General features: G+C 35.0%; 1 pseudogene across 1 annotated transcript; it reads right to left on the bottom strand.

Moving 5' to 3' along the window:
- Positions 1-1,382: 1,382 nt before the first annotated feature.
- On the bottom strand, positions 1,383-16,620 carry LOC145562521 (DExH-box ATP-dependent RNA helicase DExH15 chloroplastic-like; annotated as a pseudogene). The gene is made up of 17 exons (XR_014094396.1): positions 16,068-16,620; positions 15,776-15,951; positions 15,544-15,657; positions 11,964-12,072; positions 11,773-11,859; positions 10,929-11,047; positions 10,372-10,558; positions 9,627-10,226; positions 9,268-9,546; positions 8,344-8,550; positions 7,033-7,398; positions 6,635-6,871; positions 4,898-5,118; positions 4,229-4,328; positions 3,790-3,936; positions 3,490-3,606; positions 1,383-1,791 (listed from the first exon to the last, which is right to left on the bottom strand). The product of XR_014094396.1 is annotated as a DExH-box ATP-dependent RNA helicase DExH15 chloroplastic-like (transcript).
- Positions 16,621-21,191: the final 4,571 nt, after the last annotated feature.

Here is a 21,191-nt window from a genome sequence, read left to right as displayed (position 1 = left end):
GAATATTGAATAGGAAAAATTGATTTTAATGGTCCCAACTTTCGACCATCCGCTAAAAACAGTTCTACAAGGTGGTGCTCATGGTGGAGAAAGAAAGGAGATAAAAGGTTGTGGTCATGGTAGCTTTACAAGCTAGGGTGGTGGGTGCTTTATGATCATGAGAGAAAAAGAGATCGAAAATGAGGTGATTTGATTGTGGTCGGAAAGGTGGCCAGAGGGGTCAAAGGTTAAGGGGTGTATGAGATGCAATTGGAATTGAGGGTGCCTTGGTAGACTTGATGGTGAAAAAGGGTGAAGGTGGGTAGAGATATGGTGGTGGAGGTTTTCTTTAAAAAAACACCAAACAAAAATACGACACATGACACTCTTATCTCGTTATGCAAGTTAGGGACCATTTTTGGAAGGATCCCTCAAAGTTGCCATTATAAGATTATCAAAGATAGGACTTTTATGACGGATGGCTAAAAGTTGAGCCTGTTAGTGTTATAGATTATAAGATTATTCCTATTGAATAATATCCACGATTCGGTTGCTTATACAGTACATCGTTTCTAAATCAAGTACATCAAGTCATATCATATTAATTTGAAAATTGAAGATTGCATACATATAGCAAGCTTGACATGACCCCAAAAACTCAGCTGCCTTAAAGCTGCTGTGTAAATTCTTCCGTTCCCTTTTTGTTTACCCCAATACAATTAATTTTTTTTTTTTTTTTTTTATTTACAAAATTTTGGGATTGAGTGAAGGCATGAAGCTGATGAGAGACAAAATTGAAGGAATCAAATTTTAGAGTAAAGTGATAATCAATTCAATAGTATAGGGCGTATTTTCTCTTTTTTTTTTTTTTTTTTTTAAATTGACACTTTTCTATTATTACGCTTGCCAACACATGATTTAAACGATTAATATCTTTAATTATGAACACTGTAAAATTATAAAAAGTGGATATTAATAAAATATACATTGAAACGATTTAAAAAAAAACGGAGGAAGTATTACTTATCAAAGGGAGAAACCATTAAGAATATTGAGCCGAACAAAAAGGAACAAATGAAAACTAGAAGGTTCGACAGAGGTATCTGGTAGCTGGTATGGCTTTAGATGAAGCGCAGTGTTGAAGGCCATGGATATTATTAGGCTATTAGCATGTGTTCAGCAACCAAATTTTATACTTCGTACTAGAGTTTTATACTAAGAGCAGGCATTTGATATAATATATTCAATATATACGAGTTCAGATAGATTATGAACAATCAGACTAGATAGCATTTAGTCACAATGATCATTGTCATCAATCACGATAACATACTGAAACATACTCGGCCACGAAAGCCATGAGGAAAAAGAATGATTTTTCATCTTGCTATAGAATCTTGTCATTAGCTTAAACAATCAAATTTACAGGAGCTGTTACATCATTCCTTACAAGAGATTCTACATTTGGACCATACACAGAAGTTTCAACAAAGCCTGCATATCTAAACCTTGACACTGATAATAATGTACTATACATCAAAATAAAGAGAAGCAACTCGAAACACTACTGCACTAGTATATTTACAGCAAAGCTACAAGTATTTGACTAAAAGTGTTCAAAATCTATATTGCGTACTCCTATAAGACCTTCTAGCATGAGGCGTAACATGAATTCAAGTATGTTAATTAAAAAATGAAATATGCACTGAATCAAAGATATACCTTGCCTCAAAGATTGCCTATAGCAGGTATGCCTATGCACACAAATAATACTTCTTTTCTAATTTCTTACAACTGCTGAAGCAAATACACCTGTCACAAGTAAAAGGGAGAAGTTACTAGAGGAAACGAAGAGTTTGGGTGCATATTTTAGATAAGCAACTTAAGAATGTTACAACCTTGCAGATCTCCTCTTTAGCAGTCGTAAGTAGTACTATCAGAAGTATATATGAGTCAAACCGAGTACTACCCTCTTAGGTTTAAACCCATTTAACCTAACTATTAAATTGTGCAATCAGGAGAACCCTACGTGCTCCTGTCCTGAATTCACTGCAAAAAATGACATGTACTTCAACAAAAAATGATATGACACAAAAAAATAACTTAACGACAATAACATTACACAACATATTTTTCAATTCATTTTCAAACCTATGTTATGATTCCAGAAGCACAAAGAATGTTCTCACAGTCACAGGTGCACTTAAAAAACTTGAGCATTTAGAAATTGGGATAACATTTCTAATGGAGCTTCTAGACATTGTACATAAAAATGCCACTTTTAAGTTGTATGTTTTATAGAATATAAATTAGGTCTTGGGGAGGAGATCTTGGCCACCTACAAGCAAAGACATTTTGGGATGTAACGTCCTTTGGGTTTGTAGATTGCCTAAACTCTTCTACTTATTGGGATTTTCCAGGCCCATTTCACCTTCTCCAACAGAATACTGAGATAGCATATAGTTTTCTAAGAACCCTAATTAATACGGAGTATGTAGTTAATGAGAGGTTTGTGCAAGGGATCAGCCCAAGCCTGGTATCCGTTTCACTTAGGCAAGAAGGCCTAAGAATACTAACAATTGATGAGAGGGAAGTTGTTAAGAAACTGTTTTGGGGAGAGGGTAAAGTAGTAATTCATGAATAAGTTAGTTACTGAGTTTGTTATTTTAATTCCTTTTGCTAGCTGCTTCTAGAGTTTGTTAGCTCGCTTCATTTTTGGGTATTAATAGGAGTTTGGGGTCAAGGGGAATGCATGAAGAAATTAATTGAGAAGTTTGTTTTGGGAGAGCACCTTCCTCTCGAATGAAGGCTCCATATTATTGAATACTCTATCTGATAACACAACTACCCCTTTAGCTGCCATTTTCTATCTCTACCTAGCTTGCTTACTGTTTTCATATTAATCTCTAGCAGTTTGTTCCAAAACTAAGAGCTCAAATATATATAGATATAAGGTATCAAAACACTTGTAATTTCTCTTCTATAGTAATACTTGTATGTACAAAATTCTCTTTAAAGCTATCAAGTCCCTTAATTCAGCTACTCTTCCCACACACAAAGCATCACTGAAGCACAACTTAGTCACTAAATAATCAAGACTGGACTGAAGCAAGCAACATTAGTGTTCGAATAGCGATGAAAAACCAGCACATGATACATTGCTCAAATTTTTTTGGTAGATTTGGGGACATCTAATAAGAGACATACTTTGGGTGGAAGAGATGAATTTATTTCAAAATTATATGGCAGAACTTAGAACAGCTTTGTGAAAAATATATATATGCTCCGTACATTTCTAGCTGAGTTTAGAGTTTAGGGCTCTTGGATGGATAACATAAATGAGACAAATAGCAAGATATCAATCCAAATTAGTATTTGTTTGGTTTATGATGTAGGGTACATGTGATTATTTGAAATTTTAATCCTGTCATCAACCAATCTATAGACTTATTGAAATCTAATGTACATCCCGCGTTAAAAAGATAGATCATAGATGAATGCATAACATACCCATTTAATAAAAAGAAATTATCCAGCTAGCTCACTAATTGGTGAACGGTCCATGACACCAGATGCTATCTTTGCGTTGCTCTGTAAGATTGGGTCAACATCAGGCAACTTGGGAATCTGCAGTAAGTACAATTACCCCGTAAGAAGATTGTAATAATCTTGTAAGAAAGCCCTAACACTAATCCCCAACAGACAATAATATTTGTTGCCTACAAATTAAATGTAGAGGAAATTGTTGGTAACTAGCAATATTCCTTTAAAAAGTAAAATACTTTAAGTTTCTAAATTATGCATACATACTTGTGCTAATAAATCAATTGTCCGTCGTAAGAGTCTTGCCAGATCACCCTCATCCATTGCACAATCCATCATGATTTCCCGCCAAGTTAGACCAGAGGCCCATGCTTCTACCATACCAGAAAATTGGCTATCCAAGCAGCAAGATATCTGCAGGGAGAGAATATAATAAATTATATGAGACATTACAGCATTATTTAAGACATCACAGCATTTTTCTTGTTCCTAGATGATAAAACATGCATATTAAGCATCATTAAAATACCCAAAGTTAATGACTTAAACATTTAATTATTGTAGAATTGGTTAACAAATGCCATAGTGATGATAAATAACGAGTACAACTAATCAAAACGGGCCAAAACAAAATTAGTAGTACAATTAAGAAGAAATAGGAGAGTAATATCCCCAATTTTAAGATTGAGATGATGTTAGTAGATACCTGTACATCATGTTTGTCTTGAAGCTGCAATAGATAATTCCTCGGTTCCTCCAAATGGTTTATAACGTTAATCACAGTGGCAGAAGGCTCGTATATATAGCTGCAGCCAGTAAAAAAGATAGTGGTGAATAAAAAAGCATTGCATAATGAATTTATTATTGCTGGTTCAAATTAGAAGTTTATCTTACTTATGTATGAACTGGGAGCATATTTTTCACTTCACAATGGCTTCTTCAGCTCTATGTGAATTAGTTTATTTTGAAAAACGAAACCAAAGTCTATCAAAGGAGAATTTATTACAAGAAAAAGTATCGATGGCTTATCTTTGCTAAAATATGTATTTGCAAAATTACACACTACTGGTACAAGCCTAAAAGAGTGTATAACTTAGGGAATGGAGATAGGAGAAAGTATAAGCTACAATACAATGTTTCCTACAAAACTTTGCCACTAAACATGCACAATTATTGAATTCTTAAATTGACTCTCACTTTCTCACAAAACTTTGCAACTAAATACCTCATAAATATCAAAAAAAAAATTTAATGAAGGAAAAAGGTAGAATATCAAAAGCATACAAGGGTCAAACAAAGGAATATATAAAGCACTACATCAATCTTGCCAAAGCAAAACAAAATTAGCATTTAGAAAATCAACAAGGTACTACACCTGTTATTCTTCCATGGTCGGACTTTTATCCCTTCACAAACTAGGCTTCCACAGACAGCAGCTAGTTGTGCTGGCTGTAGGTCCAACAGTACTCTGTCTCGAAGAACCATTGCAAGCCAAAGTTCATTTTCTCCTCGCATCGCAGATGCAGTTTCTCCTAGAGGAAATATCACATTTGTATTGATATCTAATGCTCTTGTTTCATGAATCACATTGCTAATCTGGTAGAGCAAGAACACATTCCAAGTCAAATACTATCTACATAGTTGTAATAGTGACTAGAGCACTACAATACCCAAAACTAGTGAGGACACTGCCAAAGTAGGGTCTGAGAAGAGTGAGATCATTGTGGCCTTAATCAGGTGTTTCAGAAATAAGCAGTTCATCAGATGAATTGTTATCTTTCTGGAACAACAACCTTGTTTCCCCTAAAAAAATTTGACCAAATATTAAATTTAATATTTTTATATTCATTATTACTTATTACGAGTATTAAATAGAACCATGGGCATTAGGCCCTGAAAAATAATAATTTCCACAATTTGTATTTAGGTTGGATCCAAACTAACATATCCCAAGTAGATTGGATCAAATTGGAGTTGGAGAAAATTAGAATTGGATTTGGAACCGAATAGATAACATAGAAGAAGATATCAAATCATGTTGAAAACAATGAAATTTATATTAACAGAAATGCAAAAATCAAATAAATTTTTTGAAATATACTTCCTCCGTTTTATGGTTGAAAGACTATTAAATTTACACTTCATATAGTATACAATCTCTATTTTGGGTGACTCAAAAGTTTAAATATTTGCACCTTTCTACACTCTCTTTATCTTACACCCACCTGCCTATTCAAAGTATTCTTAAACTACGTGCCAAAAGTGAGAATAAAAAATAGAGGCAGTACATAAAATATACTTTGTATATATATAGGAATTGACTACAATGAGAAATGAGAAAATGAGTAAACCACTAATAAGCTGCCCTGAAACATGCATATACATCCCAAAAAAACAAAACCCAAATTTACTACAAAATGTAAGCAATGACCGTCTAGGCTTTTCTGGCCATTGTTTTCGTATTGTAGGACATAGCAGGTTTAGTTGGTTTTTCTTATACTACTAAAGAATCCCAAGGGAGGATTTCTAGATAATTGACCAAGTGCCTGCTCATCCATAAATTACAAGTATTTTTTTACTTATTTGTAAATTAATTTGCACCCCGTTATATATAATTTCACAGACTCTTCTCCAATACACAAGCAACATATTGAGTACCCAAGGACTGGCCACAGCTGAAATCCCAGTAAAATACAGGAGCCAATATGAAAAGAGAACAAGGCTGTTTCACAGTTTACAATTAGAACCGGAGTTTAAATTATTGTAGCTCAAAATGAGAAATAAAGAAGAACTATAGACCCCTTTGAAAAGTTCACTTAAAGAAATAAATATCAAGAGTGGCTGTCAGAAGACCAAAAGAAAACCAACCAGCTTTGGTAAAAAAAAATGAAGTTGGAGTTTAGAAAGAAATCTATGTAGCAAATTGAAGATTTTTATACTCAATTTGAGGTGAGATATCTGCTTGAAAATGACAACAGTTAAATAGGTAAGAACCAGATATATTTGAAATCTATATATGTATGTTAAGGAAGTAAGACGACTAAGAATCAGAGAATGTTCAGTTGTTGACTTATAAACTTCAGATTGTCAAGATCATCTTTGGAGGCATTACCTGCAAAAACTCTTTCCATCCCGAGGGTTCAATTCTCTCAATTCGATCAACCAAGCGTTTCTCTCTGGTCTTCAGGCGCCTAATCTTTCCCACAGTTAACTTTGCCATATCCAAAATCTTCTTGTATTCTCTGAAGCCTTCTGCACGGGTAATCTTTCTCTTCAAGTGCGAAACTTTATTTCTTTGTTTTCTGTAGCATTCCACCGCCTCAAGTTGAGTTGGTGACATGTGTGATGCCTAACACAAGAGTAGAAGACACGTGATATTCTTATTTAGGGCACATTGAAGCTCAAAAAAACAAAATGCCACAATGAGTAACAAATACCAAATAGGTAAATGACAGTGAAGAAAGGAGGAAACAAATTTGAAAGAGACTATCAGCCAAAATAATATATAACCTTATCTTCTTCAGACAGGCTACTCAACATAGGAACATTTAAACTCCAAGACCACGTCTCCAGGGATCCTTCCATATGCCATAAATTTCCCAATTCAGAATCAACAAACCTTGCCCATTCCATTCCTTCCTTATCAAGAAGCGTGGTCAAAATATCTCGGGGTAAACTATCACCTTCATTCAAAGCCATGTTTGGAAAACCTGTTCTGTATACTGCTTTGATCCACTTTTCAGTGAAAAGATACCAAGAATTATCTGAACCAAGAGCCACATGATAAGACGGCTCAAAACATGGCAGCCTTCCAGAAGCATCACTACTTGTCTCTGCTTCCGCCATGTTCAGCTTAAAAGAAACATCATTCTGCACCTGATAGCCAAAAAAAAAAAGGAAAAGAAAATTTTTTAAATTCATACAATTTGGTGTCAAGAGCAATAGACACAAACAGAAGCTAGTTCACGAATCAGCATGCCACTCAATTTCTTATTTATCAATTCTTCGAAATACACATCATTGATTTTTACCATCAACTATTCAAAGCTGAACCAAAGATAAGCTATGCAGTAAAATATTTTTGAGATTAATTGAGCTTTTAACTTGTACTGATAAAGAGAATTCCTGTATTCTCAGAAGTAGGTAAGAGAAAGCCCATAGCAATTATTGATATGTTACAAGAGGACTTTGTACATATATGAAGAGAGCTCGAGGCATTTTCTGCTAGGGTTGTATAATTGAATAGAAAAACTTGTTGTAGACAATAAGGAAATGCCGATGATTTGGTGTTGTTTGCACACACAATTCCTAAGACATAGTAGAATGAGATAGATATGCATAAACATGTGCAACTCATTAAGCCATCATGCAAACGATTACACCTAAACTTCAGGTTCTACATCTTTGTCTGTTAGTCATGAAAATGGGAATCAATAAAACATGACATTACGATGAAGCATCCCTTCCTTCAAATGGTTTATAAAAGTAAGGTATGCAGCAAAGGTTTCTATACTAGATGTGAATTTCTAATAGATATACATAGAAAATCAATACGAATCAGCTACATAGAAAATTTTGTAAGTATTGCCATGGAAGTAAATTTTGGGAGGTGACAATGTGACATATGTACATGACTAATAGATGGCATGTCTCACAATATTTGTGCCTTTTAACACAACAGCATTTCAAAAAGGCTTCTAGCCTTCTGCAGGAGAAAGCTAAACATATTGGAGCAAGGAAACCCACCTCAAACATACTGTATATATCTAATATAGAGAAAATAAGAACAAGAAAGAGTGACTACAAGAATTGCACACTCACAAGGTTCTTTACTTTTGACCCGCCAAGTGACTGAACCTCTGCCAAGTATACTGCAACAATTGAGTGCTCAATACCATCGGCATCCTTGTATCCTAGACACAGAAAAGGTAAGTTTCCATCTCCCAACTCCTTCAATAAAGGTTTAAAAGAAGACATCCTCTCCAATTCCATCCTTCGTCGAAATTCAACTCGGAGTTGTTTTTCTACCTGGGAGATACGAGGACATATTTTAGAGCTTACTACACATCATGTTATAGGGTCCTGGAGCATTAAATACCAAACACTGCAACTTCTTCAGCTCAAGAAGAGAGCATTAGCAAAGGAAACAAATATTATTGAGATCAATCCCTACAAGTGCAAATCCTGATTTCCAGATAAACATCACATTAATCAAGCAAATAGATTTATATCCTTTATTCCACACTATTTTTAGTCGTCCAAGATTCGGAACTTTCCTTTGCGTAAATTTGAAAACACAAGGTAGTTTCCAAAACACTAGCTTCCATAACAAGCAAGGTCTTGGGCTTTGTTTCCAAAACACTACCTTGGGAGTAATGTAATGTAAATTTGAAAACACAAGGTAGTTTCCAAGACCAAGCCCAAGGTAATGCTTGCTTGCGTAAATACCTTCTGCTTGTGTTTCCAAAACACTAGCTTCCATGGTTATAGACGTTATCCTGTTTGTCCTAGACATATTTGGCATACTCGATATAAGTTACTTTTTCAACAACTAATACCTAAAAGCACAGCAACAGATGCAAGAAGTTAATTAGATAAGCAGATAAACAGTTCCTACTCCCTGAAAGAGGAGGAAAAAAAAGGGTTTCCTAAAAGGTCTAAAGTTCTAAGAACGAAACTTAAGAAATACTGCAACCAAATTTCGTTAGTTTAACTACCAGGAGAGAGGCATGGAGGACGACCTACCCTTAATTCTTCCTGCAAACCAGTAATCTCTTGGTAGGCTGATTCAGACAACAACTTCCTGATTTTCATATCAAACGCATCATCACTGACTTCTGCTGTTAATAACTCTATTTCTTTCTGAATTCTTCCAAGCTCCTCTTTTGAAGCAAGCATTACATTACTCCCAAGGTAGTTTCCAAAACTTTGCTCAACTAATTTCCTTGCTTCTTCCAAAGTTCGTCCTACTTCAGAAACCTTGATGCCATCCACTTCATTTGATCGCCGGGTAACTTTTGCGCCCTATGAAAAACTCAACTTGGGTAATTATTGATCATATAGAGTAGGTAGCTAGAGTGTAAGAGATGATAGTAGGAGCATACCCCAAGAAGGTTCAAAACCATTCCATATGAAGCTGTAAACTGTGAAACAAGAGGCTCCACACTAGAAAATAGAAGCTCACAGCATTCTTCAGCACCTTCAAAGGGACTCTGAACAAGTACTACATGACCCTTTTCATCTATACCTCGACGTCCAGCACGGCCTGCCATCTGAAGCAACTCATTGGACCTTAGCTGGATACGTCCAGCTTCACTCCTTTTGCTGAGAGAAGCAATAACAGCTGTCCTTGCAGGCATATTGATCCCTGCAGCAAGAGTTTCCGTGGCAAAAACAACCTTAATGAGGCCCCGCTGAAAAAGCTCCTCAATGAATGATTTCCACAGGGGAAGACAACCAGCATGATGCGCAGCAACGCCCCGACGCAGGCCCTTTACAGCAGGTTCTCTGACAGCATCAGGATACTAAATACGGAACCGCTTCAGGGCCAGTTCCACTTCAGCCTTCTCACACTCATCCAGAAGCTTGGAACCTTCAAGGTATTGAACAGCAGCATCGCAACCTTTTCGGCTAAAAATAAACCATATTGCAGGCAGCATATCTCTTCCTTTAAGATGTTCCAATGTATCTTCAACTTTAGGAACCTAAAGCATGAAGAATATCTCCTGTTATCTCATTATATATTGAATCAGACAATCAGAGAAGGAAAAAAAAAAAAACAGCTAAGCTGCAAAGCTAGCATTTAAGAAGTCAGCCACATGGATAACAATGATGATTACAGGGGCATACAAGTGAACGTCGTATCGTGTTTATGTCATTTTTTGACAGAGATGACTGTCTAGACGATCTACCATACTCCTCATATATCAAATCACTGTCATCTTTACGTCTTCTGGAATTCTTACGTCTAGATCCCTCATCATTGTGAGAATTCTCTCCTGAAGCATATAGGCGTAGATAGCTGACTGAAACTTTCCTGTTTCAAGGCACAGCACAGTAGGAGACAGTTAGGGTCACAACCAGATGCCAAATCTAATTGCATGTACAAAAGAATCAGATAATTGCATGAAGAAAATGAGAATCAGGGAGAAATTGAAATAAGAATTGTGACTCGGGTAGTTTCCAGATGCTCAAAAAGACATGTTTTACATGAAGTCTAGCAGTCATATAAAGCATGTTGGTTAGCTCTTATGCTTTACCCTTTTCCTTAAATTGAATGACAAGTATGCAATTGCATATTGACATCGATAATTAACATATATTAGCTTCTTTATTAATGATATAAATATAACAATTCAAATTGCTGCTCATAATATAAAAATATAATAATGCGAAACATTGACTACCTGTTCATACTGGTTCCTTTCTCATCAAGAAGAGGAAGCAAAGAGATCTTCGTAGAAAAAAGCCACGTCAATGGTACAGGACGTTTTGATGATGTTACTAATTCTGTTTTGCCATGAATCTAAGCATAAACAAAAGGATATCAGGTTAGATTGCATTTTTACTATATCAATTGCATCGTCTGAGTTTTTTTTTTTCCCCTGTTTTTCGTTAAGTTAGGTATGCAGTGTGCATTTGCTCATCCAGAATCTTTGAGTGTTAGTTAAAAAAAAAAAAAAAAGGGTTAGTTTTGCTTTAATCAATTAAGTTAAAGTGATAGTGAAAGGTGTGAAACTAAACAAGCCACAAAAAAATGCCATGCTTTGGTTCAAGCTCATCCAAAAAAGTAATACTTGTACTTCGTATAATGTTTTAACCAGGGCAGAGTTGCATACATCCTTTGTTCTTTTTCAATCACAACGTTTGGAATCTTACACTATTCAAAAATATTCCTTTGACTGTCTGTTGTGATTTACTGTACACGTTAGGCAAAATATAGTTTGGTGAGATTTTGTTAAATTTGTCTCGATATAAAATATCAACTTTTTATAATTTTTTTTAAAAAAATTAAAGATATTAATAATATAAACTGTGCATTGGCAAACATGAAACTTTAAATATTGCAATTAAAATTTTTTTTTAAAAAAAAAAAGACGGAGGAAGTACGTTTTAAAGCATTCCTTCAAACCTGTGCAAAGCAAAGCAGTAAGACTTGTATAGGTGTAAGATGTCAATCTGAGGAAAAGCACTTTTAAGTAATGCTACCCACTATTATATTCGCAATATTTAATCATGCATCAACAGTACCTGTCCAATCCAACCAGCTAGCTCATCTGGATTTGCAACGGTTGCTGACAGACAAATAAGCTGAACTTCTTTTGGGCAATAGATGACCTAATGAGCCCAAAGAAAATAGTTAGTGGGTACTGGCAAAAACTAAAAAAAGAAATGCGAGAAAAACTCGCAAGGAGAAAAATAAGAGGAAAAAACCAACATACTGTCTCCTCCCAAACAGTACCACGAGACGTATCACTTAGATAATGTACTTCATCCAAAACAATTACATCAACATCAAAAAGCCCACTACCAGAAGAAACCACTCCAACACTGCGTAAAAATACATAAAATCATAATAAGAGACATAAAGTTGCAAATTATCAGGAATTCATAAATCTATAGCACCAAGACTAAAGCCAGGCAATCGGAATAATTAAGTCACATTCATAGTACTTGGAACCAATATTCTATTACCATAATTTATAACACACACACACACAGCCCTTAAACCATAATAAAGTCAAAGTAGACAAATGCTTGGGAACTAAGTCAAAGTGAATCACATCATTTATCAGCGGACAAAAGAATGAAATATTGATGGTGATTACAAAGTCTCATAAATAGAATCACAAGAAAGATATATCACTCGAAATTCTTCATTCTAAACATTGGTTATAGGGGTTATGCCAAGATACATGACACTTGAATTCTTCAAATGAGACCCATTCACCAACATTATGAGTCCTGAATCCTAAACATACCAAGTTTGACCCCCCCCATGCATGCATTTTCTAAGGCAAGAACATTGAGGTTGGATCTGTGAACATACAAGGGACATCTAAAGATCAGCGCCCCACCCCTCTCAAAAAAAAAATGATAATCTCTATCAACTTTTTGCATTATTAATTAAGGTTCCTATCAATATTCATGGGCAAGGTAGTTGCTCTAATATTGATTGGTAGAATAAAGTGATTCTAGGGCATATCTAAGGAAAACACGAGGCAAGGTTTCCAAAGGAGCTTCATAGACATTTTGACTTGACTAGCTTCAGCACATGTGTCAGCATAATTTAAATAAATGCAAATTAATGATTGTTCACTGTTCACAAATAATACAAAATGGGGGGGGGGGGGGAATACAAAAAGTTAAAGAAAAATATCGAATAATCTATAGGCTAAAGTGAATTTTTCCATAAAGTGTAAAATTTGAGAAATCGTGGGTTGTAATTCAAAGATAAGAAAGTGTTAGGAAAGAGGCTTAAAAGAGACTTGGAAAATAGAAAATGTATAAACCATGGAGAGAGAGAGAGAGAGAGAGAGAGAGAGAGAGAGAGAGAGTATTTAGATTATTTACCCACACAAATCATCACTTTAAGCTATCGTATTCCAATTGTTGAAGTCAATCTGAGTGTTTCAAGATACAGTACTAAGATGAATATAACATTTATAGAGTTATCTAGGATATATCAGTAGCTTACAACTAGAAGAACAGTGTAATTCCCTTGATATGTTTTTATTTTTAAGCTTTTAGATTTGGACTATTTGGTGGGTCTTTGGTGTACTATAGATATATGTCGACCCAACCCATAGAAATGAGATTGAAAATGCGGGAAATTGTCATCTTTCATAGTTAGTTCCACAAAGAATACAGAACCTAAAAAAACCTTGAAGAGTTCTGATTTTTCATGGCATTCAGCAGCTTGGTGAATATAAGCCAGCAACTACCACACCACATCACACTACTAAATCATTAACTACCACCACCAATGCGCTGAAGGCTATTTAAAGTTTTTGTCCATCACAGAACATGGAGACAATGATGACAGTATTTGGTGTTACTCTTTATCATATAAAAATCATACAGAGTAATCTTTCTCCTATATACAATTTGCCACTCCCTCGATTCTATTACTTTTCATGAATAAATAGCACCTTCACCCCTTATAAATGTCTTCAATTCTCAGTTCCTCTTATGCCACTAGCTCTCTATAACAATATCCATTTGTACCAAAACACCCAATTCCTTCACCCTCTTCTCCTGTATTGATTTTCAGGGACTTGGTTCCAGTATTTAGGGATTTGGTCCAAGTGCTCCATGTCCGCACTCCAATAAGATTTGCTATCTCCTTATACTTCTTTCGTTCTTTATTAGTTTACACGTGTCTTTTATCACGTTTGTCAATGCACAAATTAAATCATTAATATTATCACAAGTTAAATAACAAAAAGTTGATATTTTGGCAATACACTTTGAGATGAATCTACAAGATCCTAGAATTTTTACTTAATTTATTTTATTTTCTTTTTTTATCAATAGTTCCAAATAGTGGCAAAATTCAAACCTGTCAATTTAAAAACATAGGAAGTGTATAACTACGTATATCCTTATTCATCCTAAATCCCTTAGCTATTCTACTTTTCCCCCCTCTCTCCTTTTATGCAGATCAATCCTTAAAACATTTCTCCAGATGTTGCCAGACATCATCACAGCCAGTGGACACTTCTTTTTCTTCTAACTTTACACCCACCAATACTATTCACTTATGTAATGCTTGTATTTTCTTCTTTTTTGTTTGTATGTTAATGTGTATTTTTTTAATTCCCATGAGATCTTATATTATTTCCTGTGTTGCTCATATGAGTAAATGACCACCAACTTCTGTCTACCTCACCTGTCCTTCACCGGTTCCCTAGAGAACTTCCTCCAAATTATTTGCTTATTCTTTGATACTTCACCTATTTTATCTTCTACTGTTCCACGATCCATTCTTTTGATTACATAATATGAGACAACTTACAATTTGCGTACATCGGATCACCAATGATAGCTTCCTATCGGCATAAAGAGTAAAAAAACAATTCCAAAAAAATCAATTACCCTATCTCATCACCTCTAATTCCGCTCATAGCTCAACACTATTTACACTCCACAAAATACAACCTCTATTTCATATTATGTGCAACATTTACTAAACAGTATGTGCAACAAATGTTTTCTTTCTTGTTTGATTAGTCATCTCTCTCTCTCTCTCTTCATCACATGCATTTCTCTCAATCTTTCTCTTCATTACATGCATCTATATCTTTATCTCTCCATCAAACACTCACAAACAAATTTTGCCAATGCTTCCTACAAACACATGTGTTGCAAACTCTCTCCATCTAACACTCACAAACAAATTTTGCATATGTTTCCGTACGAACATATTTGTTGCAAATAATATGATATAGAGGTACTATAAACTTATATCATTTATCTTGTAAAAATTAGAAAAAAAATAAAAAAAAAAACTTAAATCATTTATACTACCCATTAAGTAGGTGGTAATGAATTGTCATGAAATAAGTTTGTTAAGAAAATCTCATGCAATCTTATGGTAATGTTAGTACCTCTACAAGTATGCAAATTACATACAAATTCATTACCATTATTGCATTGAATTTATTTATTACACAACACGTTCCTGATGAATTAAGTGTTGTATACACATCCTTGGAAATGGCTACGGAGTATAATATATTAGGTAGACATGAGATGATTTGCATTTCCTAGGAATTTAAGTATAAAGCGTAATTTGCAAGGAATAAATCAGCCACGTCCCAGTTCCCATGTTCTAGCTAAGTTGTGGTCAAGAAACACCTCCTCAAATAATTACTTCCTCTACATTTTATAAACCCATGTAAGTTTGTGAGCATCTATTTCAATGTGACCAACTAAGTTACATAAATCTATTATCAAACATATTCCGAAAGTTCCATTGTCATAATCAAAAGTATAATATAGAGTTACAAAAAAACATACCTTTGATACAACATATTTCGCAAAATTTCCGTTGTCATAATCAAAACTTGAGCATCTTTGTTAATAGCAGAATCTCCGGTCAAAAGGCCAACATTACTCTCTCCAAATGCATCCCTAAAAACGCACCAAAAAACAAGAAAACATATACACACAACCATTATTAAATTTGACTTATCAAATCAAAATTAGACCAAAATTTAACAAATCATCAAATACAATGCAGGAGTATTACCTGAACTCCCGAAATTTTTGATTTGACAATGCTTTAAGCGGAGTAGTATACAACAACCGCTTTCCTTTTGCCACTGTCGCCACCGCCGCCGCCTCAGCTATCAACGTCTTGCCACTACTTGTTGGTGCCGAGACCACAACTGACGAACCTCTCAAAAATGCTTTAATCGCCAGTCTCTGAACTCATTTTACAGAAAACAATTCAAACTATCAACAAACATATAACATGCAAAAACACATCAAATATGAACATGTAATTTACAATTAATCCAGAAAATTGAATTAAAATTGACCTGAAATTTATCAATACGAAAATCATATATAGAAGCGAGTTCATCGGCGTCAATAATATCAGCGCCAAACTCTCTGACTTCATTACACAACTTCTGAACTCTCTGTAACTTAGAATCATTGCTACTCCAATATGACGCGTTTAACTCCTCGTCTTGAGTCTCAAGACTGTCAACTTCGTCGTCTTCCTCCAGCTCGCCGGAAACCTCCGCAACATCGGAAGAAACGGATACGACGTCGTATTCATCGGCAGCTTCATCGTCTTCGTCGTCGAAATCATCTTCTTCGGCGTCGGAAAGTTGATTTTCAACGGAGGAGAGAGAATTTCGGGATGTGAAAAGGGGGCGAAATCGGAAATTGGGAGGTAATTTGGGGGAATGAAACCCTAATTTGGGGAATTGTATGAGAGAAGGAGAGAGAAGAGTGAAGGAGGAGAGAGAAAGTGGAGAGAAGGAAGAAGGAATTTGGAGGACTATGTTCATGGCGCGAGAGCTGTTGCTTAAGCTCTCTTCCTGTGTTTCTCTTTTCTAACACGCCGCTCAAATTCAATCTCATTTTCACAAATTATCGTCTTTTTTAAAAGATATTTTTGTGAAACGGCGTCGTTTTAAGTGAGAATGGATATAGCTTTGTACTATTACGATTTTTGTAAGTGGATAATTTTATGATAACAAGGTTTCAATCTCTTCAACAAAATGTACATAAGTACACAACTAAGGCCTGTTCTTTAGAATTGTTCTGCTCTATTGTAATTTATTGAGTCCTGTTCTGTTATGCTGAAATCTGCTCTGCTTTATGGGTGAAAGTAGTTCGGATTAAAACCGAACCGAACCGATAACCGTAATTCGATTTGGAATTTTTTTAAAATTCGGATTGGATCAGTTTGGAAAAATGAAAAAATATGGATTACAGATTGGATTCAGTTTGGGATTTAAAAAAACCGAAAACCGAATTACAAAACGAATTTCTACCCATTACTTTAAGCCCATTTTCATTTTCAAAGTATCCAATCACTTTTCCCCTTTCATACATAAACTAAAAAAAAAAAAAAAAAAAAAAACCCTGATTCTCAATTCACCTTTCTTAATATCTTACTCTCTCACATAGAATGTAGTTAACAAGAAGATGTTGAATGATTGTAAAAAAAAACCCTAATTTTCAATTCACCTTTCTTATATATCGGGTTTCAGGTTTAAATGTTGCATAAAAAGGGAATAAATTTCGATTTGGATTGGATTGGATCAAATCTTTATTCGGTTTGGATTCGAATTGAAATTTTCAAAATCGAATTAATTCGGATTGGATCCGGTTTTAGCTATAATCCACACCGCAAACCAAACTTTCACCCCTACTCTGCTCTGCTCGGCTTAAAAATAATAATTAATATTGAATTATTATGATAATAATAAATATTAATAATAATTAATATTTAATTATAATAAATAATTAATATTTAATAATTATTATCATTATAAAAATAATTAATATTTAATGATTATAATAATGTGGTAATTATAATAGTGATAATAATAATAATAGTAATAATAATAATAATAATAATAGTAGTAGTAGTAGTAGTAGTAGTAGTAGTAGTAGTAGTAGTAGTAAATAATAATAATAATAATAATAATAATAATAATAATAATAATAATAATGCGGTAATAATAATAATAATAATAATAATAATAATAAATATTTTGCGTTTGGCGGACTTGGTGTTTATTCCGTAAGTGATGTTCATCATTATGATTTTCTTGCCTCTCGGTTACAGTCTGCTGGGTTGCAGACAAAGCTTCTTCGGCATGCTGGCGTTGATGGCCTTGGTCGAGCCTTCGCGGATGCGTTGCTTCTGTTTAATGGAACGGTTGGGTTTGACATCTTGAGTAATCCTAGCTAGTGAGGTCGCTGCTCCTAAACTCATGAATAAATTGGCAGATATATATTTCACAAAGGTTACCGCATCTGCAGAATCAACCTTCTCTTTATCTCCTCGTCAATCAGCATTGTGGAAATCGCAGTAAGGAGATCACACCTCTGCTTGGCTTCAGGCAGTTCCTATTTCAGGGTTGGGTCAGACGATGAACGCAAAGACTTATCGATGTGTATTGTGCTACCGCTTGGGTGTTCCTTTATTCTATGTTTCAACGCCATGCGCTGCTTGTTCAAGGGTTTTCACTGGGGATATTTTCGGTAATCACGCAGTATCGTGTGCTGGTATGGTTGGTATTAAACATCGACATAATGTTGTTCGGGATACTCTTGTTGATGTTTGTTATAGATCTGGGATTTCAGATAGAAAGGAGGTTGACATTGGTTTGTCTGGAGGGAACGACGGGGCCCTTAGACCTACAGATGTGTTACTTTATTCCTGAGATCGTGGTCATGATTTCTGTGTTGATTTGACAAGGTCTTCTCCATTGACACGGTCGGGGCTATCTGACTTTGTTCCTGGACGGGTTGTGGTTGATGCAGCTCATCGGAAGCGGGTCAAGTATGAATCTAGTTGCCGAGCAATTGGATATGGATTCCTTCCCTTCTCATTTTCTTCGCTTGGGGAATTAGACAAGGAGGTTGTTGCGTTGCTGAAGCGGGTTCGGAAGTTTTCGACGACTCAAGACATCGGGGCTCGTGCTGCTGCTCATATTTTTACTAGGATAGGCTTTTCTATAGCTAAAGGAGTGGGGGCCCAGATTGTATCTCGGCTTCTCACTAATTTTTTGTAGGTTGTATGACATCTGTTTTTGAGATATAATAGTAATAATAATAATAATAATAATAATAATAATAATAATAATAATAATAATAATAATAATAATAATAATAATATGAATCTAGTTGTCGAGCAATTGGACAGGCTGTGGCTAATGCGGCTTATCGGAAATGGGTCAAATATGAATCTAGTTGTCGAGCAATTAGATATGGATTCCTTCCCTTCTCCTTTTCTTCACTTGGGGAATTAGACAAGGAGGTTGTTGCGTTGCTGAAGTGGGTTCAAAAGTTCTCGACAACTCAGGACATTGGAGCTCGTGCTGCTGCTCATATTTTTACTAGGATAGGCTTTTCTTTAGCTAGAGGAGTGGGGCCTGTAGGGAATATTTCAAGCATTACCCCAAACTTGAACCCCATTGTGATCATACACTTAAGCATGGTGGCGTCCAAAGGGAAGGAAGCTAGAGCAAAAGAGTCGCCAACAAGTTTTAGGAACTTGTAAACCGTTCACAAGGTGAAGATTACACCCCTTAACGATCCATGAGATCGTCAACTCTAAAAGGTCTTGAACCAAATAGGGTTCGGGGATGAGGGTACAAATCCAACCTAAAAGAGATTGAACCTGCCCTAATAATAGGCCTCTACTTCATTCTTCTCGTATTCATGTGCGCTTTCTGACTAACATGCAAACAATAGGTTAACCCTAAACCTGTTTATCTATGTTAGTTGAATATTAATGCACAAGCAAAACTATTATTGGCGATCACTTGAATTATAATCATATTAGCCCTAAACAAGATTATTAATTATCTTATTAAGCGTGATTACAAGTACAAATTCCCTTTAAACGTGCACAAAAGGCGTGATCAAGCAATAACAATATAAATATATCAAGCAACATAATAATCATAAAAATAATAATCATAATCATGATAACAATCATAATAATCATAATTATCATGATCATGTTAAAGCATAATATTAATAGCAAGATCCTAGGCATGATACTAACAAGATTAATAACAAACCCTAGCATGTCACTAAACAATAAAGATCAAAGCTTTAGCTCTAACATGATACTAACATGATATTAGAAAAGAGTAAAAGACACCCTAAACATGATACTAGAAAGCAATAATAACATCCTAACATGATACTAGAAAAAAAAAAGAATTTAAACATGCTTTCTACAAGAATAGAGCAATAAAATTACATACTTTGATGCCTCGTACCTCTTTCTAATAACAAAATACACGCGTTAGTAACTTCAAGGAAAATATAAAATCAAACAATTAAATTAAATAAAGATTAAAAGATTAGGGACCAAACCCTCAGAAATTATAACCTTTCACATCTAAGGCGAAGGCAACTTCGAACTTGGCTAGGTGTGTCTAGTGCTTATGTATGAGGAATTGAATTTGAGGGAAGGTTTAGAAAAATAATAGAAAGAGAAAGCTTCTAGCTTTAGAGAGAGAAAGATGATTGTAGAAATTGTTGATGATTGATGATTCATGAAGAAAAACGGAGGTTCAGGACCCTATTTATAAGAAAACAGTCCGGAAATAGGTAGAATTTGATAAGGAATAAAACTCTACGCTGTCGCTGCAAAACCGACCTTGTCGCGTGGCGACAAGGCTTGTCGCGTGGCGACAGGCCTGTCGTTTGGCGACAGCCTGGATTCCTACACGCTTTCAAACACGGAGTCCACTTATCAATCAAAATCGATTTGTAAAGTCCGTATGAAAACTGAAATCGTATTTTTCATAAAATAATATTTTATTCCAAGTAAAACTTATCAAAATCTAATTATTAATTCTAATTCTATTAGGATTTAAAAGAACCCTCTAGAGAATTCTAGAAGACTATAATTAATTCTAATAACTTTAGGAATAATAATTAACATCGGGCCCTCCCCTAGATCATTGGGCCGTAAGTAAAGATCAAACCGGACCCAATTTAGTATTTTGGCCACAACTTCCTCATTATTCATCGGAATTGGGCTTATAATATATCGTTGGAAAACTCTTTGCAAGCCCCATCCAACTACACTTTTATTGGATCCTTGTCGTGGACCAAACTAAACTGGATTGGCTGTTTTCATAAAATAGAGTTGTTTTTCGAAAACAGAAAGAAAGAATTTTTAATAAAAACCAACCGCAACACCTGACCTTTCACACTTTCACCTCGTTCGATAATCATTCGACGCAAAAGGTATTCATCACTGGGTTTGGTTTTGGGGAGACACATTTGGGTGTCTACAGGACCCAGATTGTATCTCGGCTACCCACTAATTTTCTATAGGTTGTATAACTTTGTATGTTTTTGAGATATAATAATAATAATAATAATAATAATAATAATAATAATAATAATAATAATAATAATAATAATAGCTAGAGGAGTGGGGGCTTAGATTG

The sequence above is a fragment of the Chenopodium album genome, chromosome 10 (genome assembly GCF_948465745.1).
Source record: "Chenopodium album chromosome 10, dcCheAlbu1.1, whole genome shotgun sequence".
In the NCBI taxonomy this organism is placed as follows: Eukaryota; Viridiplantae; Streptophyta; class Magnoliopsida; order Caryophyllales; family Amaranthaceae; genus Chenopodium; species Chenopodium album.
This window is presented reverse-complemented; position numbering and strand designations above follow the sequence as displayed.